This window comes from Podarcis vaucheri (assembly GCF_965113315.1).
Source record: "Podarcis vaucheri genome assembly, chromosome: 4".
NCBI classification, from domain to species: Eukaryota; Metazoa; Chordata; class Lepidosauria; order Squamata; family Lacertidae; genus Podarcis; species Podarcis vaucheri.
The window spans coordinates 49,968,709-49,987,294 of record NC_138762.1 but is presented as its reverse complement, the minus strand read 5'-3'; the positions used below and the strand labels follow the sequence as shown (position 1 = coordinate 49,987,294).

Sequence of the window (18,586 nt, the reverse complement as noted above, 5' to 3'; positions counted from 1 at the left end):
CACTTTCAGGACGGAATTGTTTATATTGGCACTGATTGGCTGCTGGGTGCATCTTCTCCTGTTCTTTAATTCACTCCATCTTCACCACCCAACCTTGGAGTGCTTCTTCTCCCATGTCAGATTTACTTATTCAATGTCAATACAGTTGAATCTGCTATTGACTAATATATTGGGATTTTGTCAGTAAGGTAGCAGAAGGACCTGTGGAGAAATACAAGCACTGGGGAAGGAATGACATGGGATGGCATAGGACTGTATATGTCACCTAAGGTGGACCTGACTGGCCCAGCACATGGAACAAATTACATTCCCTCAGGTGTACATCTGGTAAGGGCTAAGTTCTGTCAGGGGGAAATCTCAGTTGGCTGCTCATGCCAGTCTTCCTGGGCACCTCAGTAGGAGGGGCTAGTACTATGCTTTGTCACTTATGCTTTGTCACTTTGCATTTCTCCTACAACAAGGTATGTCATTTCAATATCCATTTGGAATGGATGCATCTTATGTTCCCCTCACACAAACGTACATGCTAGTGGTTATCAAAGGGTATGGCACGTCATATTTGGGGGGGGGGGATACACAACCAGAAACAGTTTGTGTGTGATATACTTACATTTCTTCTTTGCACATGAATGAAATCAGCATCTCAAAAGCATACCCACTTTATCTCCTTTTTGCTACTTCTCAGAATAGGCTGCACAACTTTCATTAGGGTCACACCTTGATATTAAATCCCTAGATTCAGAGAAAAGCATAATCTTGCCATTCATGAAGGCAGACCACCACCAAAGAGTCTTGTGACATTTTGGAGGCTAATACATTTATTCTGCCAAAATATCCTTGGCTGGTTGTGGTTATAATAAGAACTCATTGTACGGTTTAGTGGGGTAAAGCCCACTGTCAAATGCATGAAATAGAGAGGTAATGGACACACAAACACACATGTGGAACTGAGGAAGGGGGGGCTGTTTAATTTTTAAAGGACAGACTGCCAGGCATTGGAATATGATCTGCAATAATTATATAGCATTTCTGGCAACTGAGATCTGCCACTTTGTCTTCACCCATGACTATTTCAGATTTGGGGGTAGCTTATATCTACACCCATCTTTTAGCCAGCTTAAATAGGATGTAAACCAAGCTGTTAATTGAGTTCTGACAATTCCTTCATAATCCTATTACCTCAAGAAAGGTGTCCAATTTTGATTTACAGGTTTGAAATGGCTTGAGTACCCATTACTTAACATTCTCTATTGGGCTGCAATCCTGAACACATTTACCTAAGACTAATTCACCATTAAACACAGTGGGCCCTACATTTAAGTTAATAATCGGATGATTGAGCTGCCAAAGGGTGACCACTCCTACTGAGAGGACCAAAATGCATGACACACACACACACGGTCATAAAATCATAGAATTATAGAGCTGGAAAATACCTCAAGGGTCAGCTAGTCCAACCCCCTGAAATGCAAGAATCTCACTTAGCAACCAAACCAGACACTGCTTAGCTTTGCAAATGTGCTAGCCATTTCATTGCTGCACTACTAGGAGGGTCAAATTCTTTTTAAAAATCAACATGAACTGTGTCCCTGGTAAACCAGTTGTCTGGCCCATTTGTCACAAATATAGAGCACTCTGTGTCACACTACTGTTCAGCCCACTACTCTAGAAATGTCTGCTGTAGCAGTCTGCTATACTGTGGTTTTTGTCCCTGAATGACAAATACATTTTATTCTGGGATAAAAATAATTCTGGTTGGCCACATGAATCACAATATTAGACCTTACGGGAGGTTTTTGTGTTTCTTTCAGTCAATGATTCTATCTTCACAGTACAGATCCTTTTAACATTTGCCCCATTAAGTTACTTGTGCTCTGAATGGATATTGTTATGTTTCGTATCCACTGAGTCTTAATACATTTCTCATTATAGAGGTGTTATTATTCTTGATGTCTTTCCTGATCCTCACAGTTTCCTGTCATATTAAATTCAATGTGGCATAGCTGATAAACTGGGATTCAGGAGCCAGGGTTCAATCCCCACTCCTGCCATGAAACTCTCTAGGTGACCTTGGAACAGTTACTGTCTCTTAGCCCAACCACCAACCTTACAATGTTGCTGTGGAGATGAAATTAGTAAGGTGAACAGAACCTTGTGTGCTGCTTTAAGCTGTTTGGAGGAATGCAAGCCAAAAGAGTAATACATCCATCCATCCATACATCCATACCTATATACATAGTATCACTAGCAACTGCCATGTTAGAACTGGGACAGATTTATGCTGATGGGATTTCTGCTTTGAAATGCTATCACATTTCATTTATTTATACTGAATCTTGTTAAGGAGAATTCCTCACATGCTTTTTAAGTGGCTGCTGTCCGCCTGGGGCTTGTAGCACCAGCTTTAGTCTCCCATCCTGAGGTGCAAAGCTAGAAAAGGTAGCCAGAGGCTTGAAAATTCACTTCCTGACTATCAGTTTTGTTTGTGTAAGAAATTCTGACTCAGACGGCTCTTTAAAGAGCCAAACAAATGGAGGACTCTCTTCTGTCTCAACCCAAGCAAAACAAAAGGAACCAATGTCTGTTAATATGAAGCACAGATATTATTATTTAGCTAACAGCCATTATTTTAATTCTCCTTTGATATATATATATATGCAACAAAGTGTAAAGCAGAAACTATACCTTGTGGCACCTGAAATGTTAACTATCCTGGCACGCAGTGACCCTTCAAAGTAGCAGCGATATGTGATTTTATTATAGCACAACTTCTGCAGTTAAACAGTTCCTAAAGTAAATATATGAAAGGCCCCTATAAGTTATTTGTCTTTAAAATACTGCATATGCTATAGTGACCCATATAACAAGAGACTTGTTATATTGAACATATTCTTTTCTTAGCTCCAAACTCAATGTATGTGCCTGACAGCTCACCCAATCTCACTGCTGATGAATCTCCTCCCTCAACTATAAGAACAAGACTGATAAGTGGCTGCCAGGAAAAGGACCTTCTTATGTGATACCTACCTAGTTGGGTAATCTGTCAATCAAGTGGATGGGCTCTCGGTAGCTGTGAAGCAGTCACTGAAGACGCCACTCTACATGCCCTTGCTGTCCAAATGTGGTGGAATAATCAATCATCGTAATAGATCTTGTGATGGGACATTGCAAAGAAGGAGTTTCTAAGGTATGCTGAGTCCAAGCTATTTATAGGTTGAAATTAGCAGGTTAAATTCTGCCCAGGAGGCAACGCAGATGCTGTATCTCCAACTTTATGTTCTCCTAGCAATCCGCTAAGAGGTGAGTCATTGCACTTGTCATCATCTGAAGCTTCTTTTTATTTATCCATTTGCTAAGGAGTGAGTCACCATGTTTGGCATCAGTTGAATGGATGAATCTATCAATTTCAGTTTCTCATTTTCCTATCAGGCTCAGTTCACATTCCCACAACAGTTTGCAATTTTAAAAAAGAGCCTTCACAAAAACTATTAGCATTTTAAAGCACATTCTTCCTAATATAAGCAATTTGCATGTACACTTTCCCTTATTATACACATTTTAGCAAGCAATTTATCCTAATATAATGCATTTTTGTACACATTTCCTCCTAATACACAATCTTGTGTACATTTTGGGCTGGGTAACTGTATCACAAAATTTGGATACATGAAAATTTCAAAATGTGTTTGTGTATTGTTTTATGAAGTTCCTATTACGTCGATTCACAGTAAAATGCAAGCCAAACAGAATTTCTTCCCTATCCCTAGCTGAAGGGGCTGTTTGTTTATTTATAATATCTACTTTCATTTTAATACAGTCGTATCTCGGCTCCCGAATGATTAAAAACCAGAAGTGAATGTTCTGGTTTTCAAACATTCAGATACCGTGTTTTGGAAGTCAAACATTTTGGAAGTCAAACGGACTTCCGGAACGGATTCTGTTTGACTTCCGAGGTACGACTGTATAGTACAAAGTATATGTCTAGATCTGATTCCATTTTCATCTTGAGTTGAGGGAAGCTACCATGACAATCCCTACAACCTGAACAATGTAGAAGGAAGGCTGTATCTCAAAATTAGGAGTCTACAATCTCCTGCTTCCTACAGGACAACAGCATTATTATCGCCAACTGGCCTTGGACATCTCTGAATAACACCTCTCAGGGCTGACCCAAGACATTTTGCTTTCCCAGTTCCGTATAGCTGACAAGATTGGCATCTGAATCTCCCTTCAATACTGGTGATGGGTCAGTGCCCTCCACTGCCCCGAAAGAAGCACACTATCTTAGCAGGTAGCGAGTAGGCTGCTTGGCAAGCACTGCTATTTTCCCCAGCACATTATTGCTGCTCCTTGCTCCCTTCATCCTCCACCTGAGGCAATTTCCTCACTCCGACTAATGGTAGGGTCAGCCCAGGATTACCTTTAAGGACAAAAGAAGGAAGTGAAGGAAGGAAGGATTTGTTAAAAGCTGTCAGTTCTTGAGCGTCAGTAAGGTTTCAAAGGAAAGCATGCTTGGGATAGCCTTCCTCACATGTCTGTGTAGTTAGGCTCTGGATGGTGTATAGCTTTCTGGCAGTGTAATATGTATTTAAATAAGTGAAATGCTCCAGAGTGCAACCAATCTTTTCCCGAAACCACAAGATCCTGAAAGAAACAGAAAAAGAACGAGAAAGGGTCTGAAGCAGCATCAGAAGATTTGTGAAATGAAATTGATTTCCATTCCAATCAAGTCTTTTACTCTTCTTGAAAATGTCAAGGTGTCGGCCTTGGCCATTACCAGACTGTGATTTATAGTTGAGACAAAGCAATAATACTCAGGTGACTGTCTGGAGCTGCGCTGCAGTGTCTGGAAAGTCTGCAGATGGCAGCCATCTCTTTTCTTAACCAACTTCAATTGCTTATCTTAGATTTGGGGTGGAGGGCACTTTGTTTTCATCCTTGATAAGAAGATGATGACATGCAGGCCTTGATATTTACTTAGCAACAGAGAAAAGAAACAAGCACTGGGAGGGAAAGGATTTGGCACTTCTGAGGGAGATATTTTTTATATGTTGAAAAAAACACCCTTACACCAGACTAAGCAGAAAAGCAGTAGACTTTAAGAATCCTTTTTCACTTGTATTATGCCAGAAATCAGGTTTCAAACATTCCTAGCCTACTGCATAACTGTAACCGAATTAGGCAGAAAAATAAGGATCTAAGTGCACTTGTATCCATCGACTTCAACAAGATTGAATCTGGTTGTATCCACATACTTTTAACTTATGTGGCTTATGGGTCCACATTGAATTAAAGATGTTAACATTTATAACTAGTTCAAATAACATCTAACCAAAATATGAAACACCTTTTGAGGAGGAATGTAATTCCTGAACAGTCATCAAGTCAACTGAATAATCTTCAACAAGTCTATCTTGCAGTCTAACCATACATGGCTGTTGTGAAGATGAAATGGGACAACAATTTAAAATACAATTATAAAAGGACATGGCATATGCAGGGAACAATTTTGTGATGAGGTAGCAGAGCACTACAGATATGCTCTCCCCTTCCCACACTGCCCCTTCCTCACAGCAGCTGTTTTGAATTCCCAGTGGAGATCTGGAAGCAGAGTGTGGTATTCAGCTAAGCATTACTCAAAGTACACCCACTAAAATGAACTAAATTCAGATCATTAATTTAAATGGCTCTAACTCTGAGTAAAGCTTAGTTAAATAGCACCTAAAAATTAGCTTCTCTTCATGGCTCACTCTCACTGAAGAGTGGTACAATGTAGTTTCTCTCATAATATGGTTGACTTTGGTGAGGCACAAAATACAAGATGGGTGACACCTGGCTTGAGAGCAGTACATGTGAAAAGGATCTAGGAGTCTTGGTTGACCACAAACTTGACATGAGCCAACAGTGTAATGCGGCAGCTAAAAAAGCCAATGCAATTCTGGGCTGCATCAATAGGAGTGTAGCATCTAGATCAAGGGAAGTAATAGTGCCACTGTATTCTGCTCTGGTCAGACCTCACCTGGAGTACTGTGTCCAGTTCTGGGCACCACAGTTCAAGAAGGACACTGACAAACTGGAACGTGTCCAGAGGAGGGCAACCAAAATGGTCAAAGGCCTGGAAACGGTGCCTTATGAGGAACGGCTAAGGGAGCTGGGCATGTTTAGCCTGGAGAAGAGGAGGTTAAGGGGTGATATGATAGCTATGTTCAAATATATAAAAGGATGTCACATAGAGGAGGGAGAAAGGTTGTTTTCTGCTGCTCCAGAGAAGCGGACACGGAGCAATGGATCCAAACTACAAGAAAGAAGATTCCACCTAAACATTAGGAAGAACTTCCTGACAGTAAGAGCTGTTCGACAGTGGAATTTGCTGCCAAGGAGTGTGGTGGAGTCTCCTCCTTTGGAGGTCTTTAAGCAGAGGCTTGACAACCATATGTCAGGAGTGCTCTGATGGTGTTTCCTGCTTGGCAGGGGGTTGGACTCGATGGCCCTTGTTGTCTATTCCAACTCTATGATTCTATGATTCTATGATTCTATGAGTTGACTCAGCTTTTGGACACTCTGCTTATGAGTTCTTGAGCTAGAATTCCATTTGTTAATAATAATAATAATAATAATAATAATAATAATAATAATAATAATAATAATCCTGTCCATGCTGAGCTGTGAAGACTGAGCAAAATAATTTTTCTTCTTCTCCGTATGTTTTAGTCTAGTTTTGTGTTAATATTTTACATCCTTTCATTGTAAAATAGTTGAATTAACAGTTATTATAAGAGAGAAGACAATATGCTTTAACATACTCTGTATTTGTAACTGTAGTACATTATGATTTCAGAAGTTTCCCCCAGGATGTTCTCTATAAATCATTGTTCTGTTAATCTGGATTTTTAAAAGAACCAAAAAAAGAATGAAAATTATTAGCTCTTCCACTATATGTATACATCTATTTAATATGTTCAGAATGGTAACTGATTACTATTAAATAACTGAAAATGAATCAAAATATTGTAAAAAGTAACTGAAAGTGTAGGATTTCATTAGTTATAGCAACTGCACAAAATACATTACAATGAATTGATTTGTAGATTTATTTATTTCAGTGGGTTTATATCTCATCTTTACTGTCAAAGGGAACCCAAGGTGGATAGCAAATCTATAATTTAACAATACAAAATACAATAATTACCAAAGCCACCTCTAAAATACCAATAAAAAGGTTGACTGTGAATGACCCTTGAAAGACAAAGCAAAAATACAATCATCCATGCATGTTTACTAAAGAACAAATCTCAGTGAACTCAATGGGACTTACTTTGTGCACAGGAAACATGCACAGGATTTGGCTGCTAATAAAAAGTTAGCACTGTTTTTGGAGAAAGCTTTAGTTTATGGAGAAGATATATTTTTGTTTTGTTTTTACGTGTGTTTTTTTGTTTCAGGTCTCTCGATTAAAAAGAAAAAGAAAACACTAGCTAATGTTAATTACGTTGAAATATATGTATTCAGTTGATGCACTACAAATTTTGACATAAGTGCAAACAGAAAGAAAAATGGATAAAAATGACAGCACATATAAGTAAACTGGATATCTTATTCAGTTGAAAAACTGCAGCTGGTGTAGAATTTGGTGGTCAAATTGTTGACTGGGGCAGAACCGTTCAAGCATGGAACACCAATTAAGGAATGATTGCACTGGCTACCGATTTGTTTCCAGGCTCAATTAAAAATGCTGGTTTTGTCCTATCAAGCTTTATGCAGCTGAGGACCCCCATACCTCAAGGACTGCCTCGTCTCACATGAGCCAACCTGGACTCTATGCTTGTAATTTGAGGACCTTCTCTGTGTGTCTGATTCACAGTTCAGAAGTTGGCAGTGGAAGAATGGCATACCCTCAAACTATCTTGATTTTTCTGGGACCACCATGAAAACTTAGAATCCATCAAGGTTTCTTGTTTTGTTCCATAAAATCATGATTTGAAATTTTTGGACACTTTTTCATTCATTGCAATGAAGGCTTCCCACAAACAGGAAGTGCAAGACCTGCTACCACCAATGGAAAAATCCACTGTGGTGTTGACGAGTCATTGTTTTGAGTAGAGAACAAAAGAGGAGAAGCCAGATACAAATAGTTTACTAGTGTAATAAGCCGGTGTTAATATATTGTATGATTCCATTCTGACTATGCTGGGGGAAATGCTCAATTCTCCATTTGTATAATCTTGTATTAATAAATAATTGCCAACCATCAAGAAACTTTCAAAAGGCAAAAGAGAAAAAAACTAACCAGGAAGGAAGGAACGGAGGAAGGATGGACAAATAATACCATAAAACTGCACCTATGTGCACCTCTCACTAGGATTTTGAATATGAGAAACATCTTGCCACAAACTAGTTCCAGAAGTATACAAGCTAGTACACAAGTGATATGAACATTAACCCAGCTAGTTATGATTCAAATATCTACCATCTAGTTTCCTGAAAAATGCATTCAGGTAGGGGATACTGTTGATATTTGAAATCCAACCCCTGAACTGACCTTTTAAAGGAAATGCTTCCCTTAAATGAAGTATATTTTCCTTTTATGTCCCTGTTTAAATCCTACTTTAAACTTTCCTCTCATTGTATACTCTAAGCTCCACCAGTGAATTTAAATAGGGTTTCACTATATGTTTTAGTGCATTCAGGATTTCTTTGTTACAGTTCCCACCCTGCTGCATTATGTGAGTGCTGGCACGGAAGTCCAGCAGTCGGTTTGTTTTCTGCCATTAATAAAAGAATCCACTTTCTTCCAGTTCTTTGAAGAAGTTGAAAAGGCTACAAGTGAGGGAGGAGGGGATGGGGAACAGATTGCAGTGTAATCCCCCAACAAAATGCTTGTCTAGATCAGAAACCTCCCTGAAGAAAATTTACGAATGCTAAGCCTACTTTTTCTGTGAGGAAGACTACAGTCAATGTACTTAGACACATACTGGGTTTTGACTAACAGTAGGGATCCCACTAGGCAAATTGAATTAAATAATAATAATAGAACCTCTTTTCCTGTCCACTCTTTGAACCAACACTATCCAATTCTTTCAGCGTCCAGTGTTTGATTAAAGGCACTATTTTGTTATATACTTTGTCAAAGCAATGTATTATGATGGGGAATCTATTAAAGTTACTAAACAAATGAGATTTGCACATTGTTAGTGCTTTTTCATAGTCCAAGCTTATTTTAAAGCAGTTGAATTCTTTCTGAAGAACAGAAGTTTTGTCTCCTGGGCCCATCACTCAGAATACAACAGATGTGAAAGTATAGCGCCCAACAAAACTAGCCCTGAGTCAACAACTTGTACCAAGACACTTGAGTTTCATCGTATTTTAAAGCCAAAACTTGTGGCTTGATGCTGCACCATCCTTCTGTGAACAAACAACAGCAGCATTGTGACAATATTATATTGACACTATAGGCAGATACAATGATATTTTGAATAAGGATGCAAGTTCTGGGGAAGTCAATGCAATTTACTCTCTCTTATGTCAATGGGACTAATTTTGATTCAACCAAATTCATTTGTTTTTTTAATTATCTTTAGACTGAGCTGCAAACCTGTTGCTTTCAAATAAATTGTTATAAAACATCACATTTATTACAAGGGGAAGAGGAAAACAAAAGTGATTTATTTCATACACAATACGATGAATATGCTGTTGAAGCCTGTATTGTGTCCTTATTGACTATTATTAGACTGCAATATTTAATTCCCAACAAGCAGTAACAAAAACAAGGAAGCGAATTCTTTTTTAAAACAAACAAACAAGCAAACATTCACTCAAAAGTTCCAATACAGCTTTGTCCAATTTTAAAGATAAGATTCAAAACAAAATCTGCAAGATCGATTCCATAAGTTTTAAACTGGGTATGAGGGTTGAAAGAGGAAAGTGAAATCATCATCTTAATATTTATTTAATTTCACTTCTTTCTATATTCAACCTATTAAGATAAGCAAAAAGTGTCACGCTAATGATACTGAATGTTAAGCCATGCACTGATTCAGAGCTAGGGAATCATGGCCACTGAAGAAGGCACGTCAAGAAAACTGTTATTGAAGAAATGTCTTGATGCACATAGATGATAAATTTAAAATGTTTCAGCAGAGTCTGTCCTAAAAAGTATACAATGAAAGAAGAAGAATGTTGATAAGGCATTCCTTTTGGATCCTCACCTTCACTTATAATTTGCTTCTGGCATTTGGCACATTGAAAGTTGCTTGCCTCTCTTGTCCCAGTGCACCTACTGACTGCAATCATCTGTAAGGGGTTGCAATATGGCAGGGTTAATGTTACCAGCCGTCACGGCACGTCTGCGTTCTCAAATAGGGAATAATGATCTTTGGATGGAGGACACATATGTTACTCTGTTGTCATGGACTGATCATTACTTGGTTAAGTTTGACATTATGGCTGTCTGGGCACAAATGTTGATGGTCTGTCCTCAATGGCTAATGCAACCTGAGGATGTTGAGGGAATTTTCACAGCTTGGGCCAGTAATCCTCTTGGACCGCACTGCCCGCAAAGAGGGGATGAGCTCAAGGCAACCAATCCCAAGTGCCCCAGCTGAACTGCAGAGATGTCTCAGAGGAACTGAGTGATGAAGCAACAGGACCAACCTCTGGTGTACAGGTATCACAAGACTCACAATGAATGTGACCTAACACAGGTAAAAAACACATCTGCAGTCATACTCTGTGCTAGTGATGTTGTTGAAGGAAACTTACACCACCACCACATCTATACAATGTCATTCATATGGCAAGAGGTTTCCTGGATGTGAACTTAAGGAAACAGAACCTGGAATCCATGAAGGTCTGTTGTGAAGTGTTGTATCCATTTGCATATAAAAGCACATCCAACCAGGATGCCATAATTAACAAAGTGGCATAAGAGTATAGGAAGAGCCCCACTGTATCAGCCCGAAGGCCCATCTAGTCTAGCATGCTGTTCTCACAGCAGCCAATGACATGCCTATTACAAGCAGGACATGAGCACATCAGCGCTCTACCCAATTGTGGTCCCCAGTAACTGGTATTCAGAGGCATACTGGAGCTAGTATACAGCTACCATGGCTAGTAACCACTTATAGCCCTACCCTTCATGAAATAGTTATGGATAGTTTTAAGACGGGTTTGGCAATCACTGCACTTTGTGAAAGTAAACTCCATAATTTAATTCCATAATTTAATTATATGAAATACTTTAATTGTGTGTTCCAGATCTTCCAACAATCTGTTTCACTGGATGCACCCAGCTTCTGGTATTATGAGACAGGAAGAAAAACTTCTTTCTATCCATTAATTGTATACACCTCTTTCTTGTACCCCTTAATCACCTTTTTTTCTAAATGAAAAACCCTCAAGTGTTTTAAGTTTCCACACTGGGAAGCTGTTCCAGTCCCCATGTATGTTTTCCAGCTCTACGATGCCCTTTCCGTATATTTTCCAGCTCTACAATGCGCTTTCTGTAGTACAGCAACCAGTAGCTGAACAGCATTCCAAATGCAGTTGCACTATATATTTGCATAACAGCAAAATTATATTGACTGTTTTATTTGTGCTAATGATCCCTAACACGAAATTCAGCTTTTCCACAACTGTTGTACACTGGGTTGACATTTTTATTGAGCTATCCACCATGGCCCCAATATCTCTTTCCTGGTCAGTTATCATTTCTGACCTCATAAGCATATATGCAAAGTCAAGATTTTTTTCTCCCCAATGCATTACTTCACACTTGCTTACACGGAATCATATTTGCCATTTTTGGAGTTCCTCACAAGCCACCTTGAACAATTTGGTTGATCAGCAAATTTGCCCATTTTAGTGTTCACTCCTATTTCTAAACCCCTTATGCGGAAATTTAAATGTTCTTATTTTTCATTGCTATATGTTTTAAAAGGTTTCATGGAATGGATATGTTGTTTATATCTTGTTGAGGGTTTTGTTTAAAAGCATAGTACAGAGCCTGTAAATATATAAATAAAAATTAAACATATACTTAAAACTGTCATACTAAACTGGCTAGGACATAGAGTTGCTTAACTCTGGTTGGATTATATTTAATACTAGCTTATTCTTACAGTATTTGGCTTTTGCAGTGTCATAATAAGCAACTTTATATGATCCTTTTGTTTTCTAAGTAAAAAGGGAATCAAATAATGAAACAGTGGAATCCTAACCATGTCTACTGAGAAGTGACTCTTAGGGACTTCAGTGGGTCTTACTCAATTGCCGCCTCCAATCCCAACCCCTCTGATTTCGGAGTAAGTCCTACAAAATGCAATAAAACTTACTTCTGAGTTTAATTAAAAACCTTCAACAAGGTTATCTTAAGCAAGTGCTGTAAATGAATTTTATATTGTGAAATATATGAAACTTGTTGTTATGCTGTTGTTGTTGTTATGACTTAAAATGACATTTGGGGAAATGGGTGCATCCATATGACAATTCAAACTTAAAGCATGATTGTCATAATAATCATAATCCAACTGAACATGACAGACACAAGATCACTTGCTATTCCTCTCATTTTTATTTTTATCGTTTGGACTGATGTTTGTTGGGAAATTGCTGAATAGCATTCAAAACAGAAAGTTGATTAGAACACAATCTAGGAGGGAAGAGAAAGCCATGGAAGGGTTAAGAGATGTATGTAGAACAATGGTTTTCCTTTTTAAAATTAAAATGTACAAATAAGCTGGTATCAGGGAGACTAGGTGATCTTTCATTTCCACCGCACTGAGCACAGCTCACACCAGCAGAAGACAGCCATTAATGTATGCGTCTGGCTCAATCTGGTCTCCCAACTAGGAATTCATCAAATTGTTAATATCACTCCTTTTTTGTATGCATCACACATCATTGTGTCTCTTGGTGCTGCAAGAGGTTGCTTTTTTATAGAGTCACTAGCTGTAGCAGGAGCTGATTATACCATATTGTACTGTACATTATTACACAGATAGAAAAAAGCATTGAAAAAGACACATATACACATAGCTATTCATGTTTACCTATAATTCATCAACAAATTTGCTGCTGATTAGCCAAATCTTTGAATTACCAAAACAAAAACAAAAAAACCTTTCTGGACCATATGATGGATTCAGTAAATACATGATAATGTCACATATCCTTATAGTCTTGAGTTGTATTTCGGTGTGATGGGAAAAGAAGATGTAGGTATCTTTCCATTTCTGACAATGCTGAATGGCAAAAAAACCCCCCAATGTTTCTTTCCTCTGCTGTGTGTCATATAACCAGTGCTCACCTGAGAGGTTCTGGCAAGTTCTGACTGAAAAAAACTCCTGCTCCTAACAATATCATTCCCGTGGAGATCTAGAAAGATCCTTAGGGATGGTTTGTACGTTACCTTCCTAATGTAGGATCATGTGTACTAATGTGCTCAACAATCATCAGAGTCAACAACCACAAATGTGGAGGCCCTTCCCCCTAGTCTGGACCCATCTTCCCAATGAGACAAGTGCCACTCACTCATCCTCTGAGCATTTTGTCACATTCCCTTGCCAGAGTTTGTGGGATCACCACACCACACTACCATATCCACACACATGCAAATATATATGGACCTGCTTCTCTACTGGAAGAGAAAGAAAGAAAGAAAGAAAGAAAGAAAGAAAGAAAGAAAGGGCAACTCCTGTGGGCAATTCCATGTGTGGCCATTGAATACTGTATCCATGGAAAGCAAGTTATTATAAAGTTCTTGTTTTTTTAGATCTGTTGTGAGATGCAGTATCTACTAAGTATCTACTTTGGCTGTTAGTGAAAAGATCAGCCAGAGTTCCATCCATTTGTTACTCAGTGATATAACACATGCTTTGAGTGCAAAAGCTCCAAGATTCATTCCTGGCATCTGCAGCTGAAAGAATCAGTGAGTAAACAATGCCCCCCAAAAAACCACCAACAAAAAAACCCCACTGCCTGCGATACCGGAGAACTATCCTGGAAGGACAAATATCCTGACACATGCACACCCTAATAGCAGCAGTACATAGCACTATATCCAGTTTATTAGGGACTCTCACACATTCATTGACCCAGTACACAGTTACTTGGAAGTAGACTCCACTGAACTCAGCAGCGCTTACTTATGACTGCCTAGGTCCACCTTGTAAAACACAATGAGCTTTAACAAAGGATTGCCTGAAATGGAAATTTTAGCCTTTAGTTAGAAGAGCAAACTTGCAAACATGGGCAAGTGTTTAAACAGCCAGTGTGAAGTAGGAACCCTGTCAAAGAAGTACCCAAACTCTGTTTGATTTATTCCTTCATTCTCCAGGAGCATATGAACATAGGAAATATAGTGCCAGAAAATTGGTCTATCTAGCTTATTATCATCTACACTGACCAGTAGCAGCTTTGCAGCATTTCAGCCTGGAGTGGTTTCTAGCCCTACCTAGAGACTTTAGGAATTGGAACCTGGGGGTTTCTGCATGTAAAGCAGATATTCTATCACTGAGCTATAGCCCTTCCCCATGTCTTAACCTCCTCTCTGCGAATCTGTCACAAGAAAACTTGGAAGCCTCATTATCACCTCCTTCACATGCTAGAGGAAGGGAGGTCCCTAAAAGACTCAATAACTTTGGTAAATAATTATAGCTCTTTCTTTGAAAAAAATGTCCGGGATGTCAATTCCTACCAGCCACCCATCTCCAATTTCCCCCCTTTTACACCACTGGACATCATATGCTGCAACTTATTTATTCTTATGTAGGAACACAGAAAATTGCCTTAAGCCAGGTCAGAACATTAGTTAGCACTACAATGACTGGCCGCTCTCCAGTCTTTTCCAAATCTACCTAGATGCCAAGGGCTGAACCCAAGACCTTTTGCACATGCATGTGCTCTCCACAGAGCCCCTTCTTAATGAACTTCACTCTTTGGCTCACACTGGAGGACAACTCAGCTAGACTTATTTTGGCCTGAAACAATGGTTCTTCTCAATCAACCTATGAGCACCATATTGAATTTATGCTCCTGTGGGTAAAAGCCTCAGCGCCTAGGGCTTGCCGATCGAAAGGTCGGCGGTTCGAATCCCCGCGGCGGAGTGCGCTCCCGTTGTTCGGTCCCAGCGCCTGCCAACCTAGCAGTTCGAAAGCACCCTCGGGTGCAAGTAGATAAATAGGGACCGCTTACTAGCGGGAAGGTAAACGGCGTTTCCGTGTGCGGCTCTGGCTCGCCAGATGCAGCTTTGTCACGCTGGCCACGTGACCCGGAAGTGTCTCCGGACAGCGGTGGCCCCCGGCCTCTTGAGTGAGATGGGCGCACAACCCCAGAGTCTGTCAAGACTGGCCCGTACGGGCAGGGGTACCTTTACCTTTACCTATTCCTTCAAAAGTGGGTAGAACAACTGTTTGTGCAAATGTAACATCAACTGGATTCATATAGTGTTATTATGGATTTTACTGGGCCAAAATCAAACCAGCAGAGGTTGCATAGGAGCAATGATAGATTATAAAGATTTCTGCCCTTCCATTTATCTTATTGTAACTGGAAAATCTTCATTCAAGTGAAATATATACATTATTTCAGCTTTAATTAGTGTGTGTCAAAATGAGCACCACACATTTATTATGATGAACTGGTTTTGCCTGCAATACTATTTATTTGGAGACATCTTTCTGATTACATACATAGTCCTTTAGTTTAATACTGCTAGATCACAGCTGGATCAAGTATATAAACATGTGATTAAAAAAGAATTTGCAAAAACTTATTGTTGCCAAAAAAATGAATGTGCCACACCTTTGCCAAAAATGTGTTTCCTTGGGGGGGGGGGAACAAGACCCTATTTATTTATAACATTTGGGGCGGTGACTTTTTTAAAAAAAATGACTATACAATTATTCTGCAGTATAAGAACAATGTATTGTAATAACAGTGTTGATGCTGACAGTACAACAGTTCCTCCCACACACTGGGGGCAGGGGGGTGGGAAATCAGCTGTAGCTGGAATATAATCCAAAATGGGGAATTGTTTAAATGCTTGTGATGTGCAATGCCTTTGTTTCAGACTGCAAAGTTTGAATTTTTCACAGTAGAGGATGGGAAAGATAATACAGCAAATTGAAAAAGCCTCAAGGACTATATGGAAATGAAAGCTGTATGTGAAGAAATCAATCCCAGTATATTTTAGCTCTTTTCATTGCTATGCTAACAACTTGTGAAGCACCTATGTCTTTACAGAACAAAATTGTGTTAACTAGTTTTGAGTAAAATAATCACAAGGGAAAGCAATACATTTGATATTAGCTTTATGTTATAGTAAAACTATGGAAGTGCTATAGAATGCTGTGATGCTGGTTACAATCAGAGAAACAGAGATGAAAGCATTTAAAACATTGGAACAAAATGACAGGACAGGCAAATACCTGTCTACACACAAAAAATGCATCAAAACTTTATAGGTGGGAGGGGGAAGATACTGGTTTGCTAGGCCTCAGTGTGGAAATGGCAAACGAGTCAAGCACAGTTTCATTATCTAATCACAGGGATGCTTTATTCTCCAGCACTTGAATGAAGGCCCAACATTAATTCAAAACATTAAAGAGTACAGTACAGCTGTTTGAATATATGAACCTGTAACACAGCACGTTACCATCTCTATTCTGCACAATGCATTTCTCTGTGGGCCAAAACATCACATGCCTCCCCCATCAACAAATATCTCTTTTTATGCTGCTAATATCGTGGAAAGTTAATCATTAAAGTCCAAAGTTGCTGGTTCCCCTCCGCCTAGGTCCCAAGAGCCTGACTTGTGATTGTTACTAAAAAACCTCACAAGTTAGGGTCTCAGGGACTAGGAAAAGTCCGATAAGATCCAGTCGAATTCTTCTTCAATTAATCAGATTGGGCTTTGTTGTTGTTTTAGAAAGTATCTCAGCAAGTGCGGAAGATGTAACAAAAAGAGGCACCACTAACACTGACAAAACAGACCTTCAGTTGCATGAGCAAGATATTATTGAGATTTATTTATTTATTTAATAAACCCTCCCATTTATAAAGGCTATCAAAGTTGTGCATGCAAAAGAAGTAAGAACAGGAAGCTAAAAACAGGTTACATCTGTTTCAAACAGACTTTTAAACACTCTCCTATTTTTCCCAGTGGCTCAGACAAAGATTAAACAGTTCAGCATTATATCTTCACTACCATATTTACAGTGGGCCCTAAAACATTCTGCACCTTAAAGCCATTTTAGACCAAGAATGCCCTTTGGGTATCATTTATGTTTTCCCCCTTCTTTCTTTTATTGAATATGTATCTCTCTACTAATATGAAAAAGCACCTGACTTTTGAATGCAGATTTACTTTCCACATCCTAAACTGCAGAACACAATGACTTTGAGCTAACTTGTCATTCTTGGTCCCGAGTCGGTTGAACCACATTTGAACTTTCAAAAAATATTCTTCATACAGTTAGCAGGCGGGAAAGAAGGTATTTTGCCCAATCACTTTTTGCTTTTAAAGTCCAAGACTTTTAATGGCACAACAACAATGCGGAAAAGATTCATTCTCTCTCCTTCGGCATCTGAGTCTCAATTGTAGAATGGAAAAGAAAATGTCTACTTTTAGGAACAGATCCATGATGTTCGGCAGATGAACCCAGAGCCAAAGAATCAGCAGCCATAAAGATCCTGGCCACTGAGGCAGAGACTGGTGTATATAACTCACTCCTGTCTTTCTTCATGATGCAGCTCAGCTTTAAAGGGAAAAAGAAAGTGGAGAGAGAAAACAACAGTAATCAAAATAATTAGTATCTCAAGTTGCAGAACAAGCTGATAAAACTACACACACAAAAATAACTGGAAGAAAATATTTATTAATTGACACCCCCTCCTTCCTAGGTAGTTTCATTATCCCTTGCCCCTCACCCCATTTAACGGAATGTCACTTCTAGATTCAGTACATGTTGGAGTACTTTAAAGATTTTGATCGAGGAAAGAATATCATGTCACAATCAAACCCTTTCTTTGTCATTTGCTCTGCAGTAGACTTCGAACTGTTATGCCTCAGGCACGAAAGAGTTAAACAAATCACCAGAAGCCCCGTAATTTTTAGACATTTTGGGAAAAAATTAATTATCATGCTTTTTGTTAGAACTGTAAGATGATTTTCCAAAGCAATTTTTGACCATAGCTTCCAAACCAAGAAATTAGGAAGAAAAATCTAGCCCCTCTGTAAATATGACATTAACATAATTACACCGCGCCCCCCCCATCACATAGACCCATCCTCCTTAGGGAGTACATCTGATGCTCAGTAGATGGAAATCAGTCAGATTTCAGCTGCTCTCCAACGTACCTTTGCTTCTCACTGACTGACTGGGTTTTACCTCCCATGAATATGCGCGCGTGCGTGCGGGCGCGCGCGCACACACACACTCAGACGGACATGCTCACTTACATACACTCAGACAGACATGCACACGCAGCTGCACAGACAAAACACGCACACACGCGCGCGCACACAAAGGCAAGGCGAAACGTCGGATGCTGACTCAGAGCGGCTGCATGTGGAGGGGGTGGCAGC

General features: G+C 39.3%; 1 protein-coding gene across 19 annotated transcripts in view; it reads right to left on the bottom strand.

Moving 5' to 3' along the window:
* The window catches only part of LOC309531355 (uncharacterized protein), a 313,524-nt gene that overhangs the window by 53,846 nt on the left and 241,092 nt on the right, over positions 1-18,586 (bottom strand). For 18 of the 19 annotated variants that reach the window (XR_014219226.1, XR_014219227.1, XR_014219228.1 and 15 more), the window contains one exon: positions 16,294-17,756. The exons of the other annotated variant lie outside the window; for it this stretch is intronic. The gene's annotated coding sequence lies outside the window, so the exon portion shown is untranslated. Of the gene's footprint in view, positions 1-16,293; positions 17,757-18,586 lie in introns of those variants that run through there. 19 annotated transcript variants of the gene reach the window in all.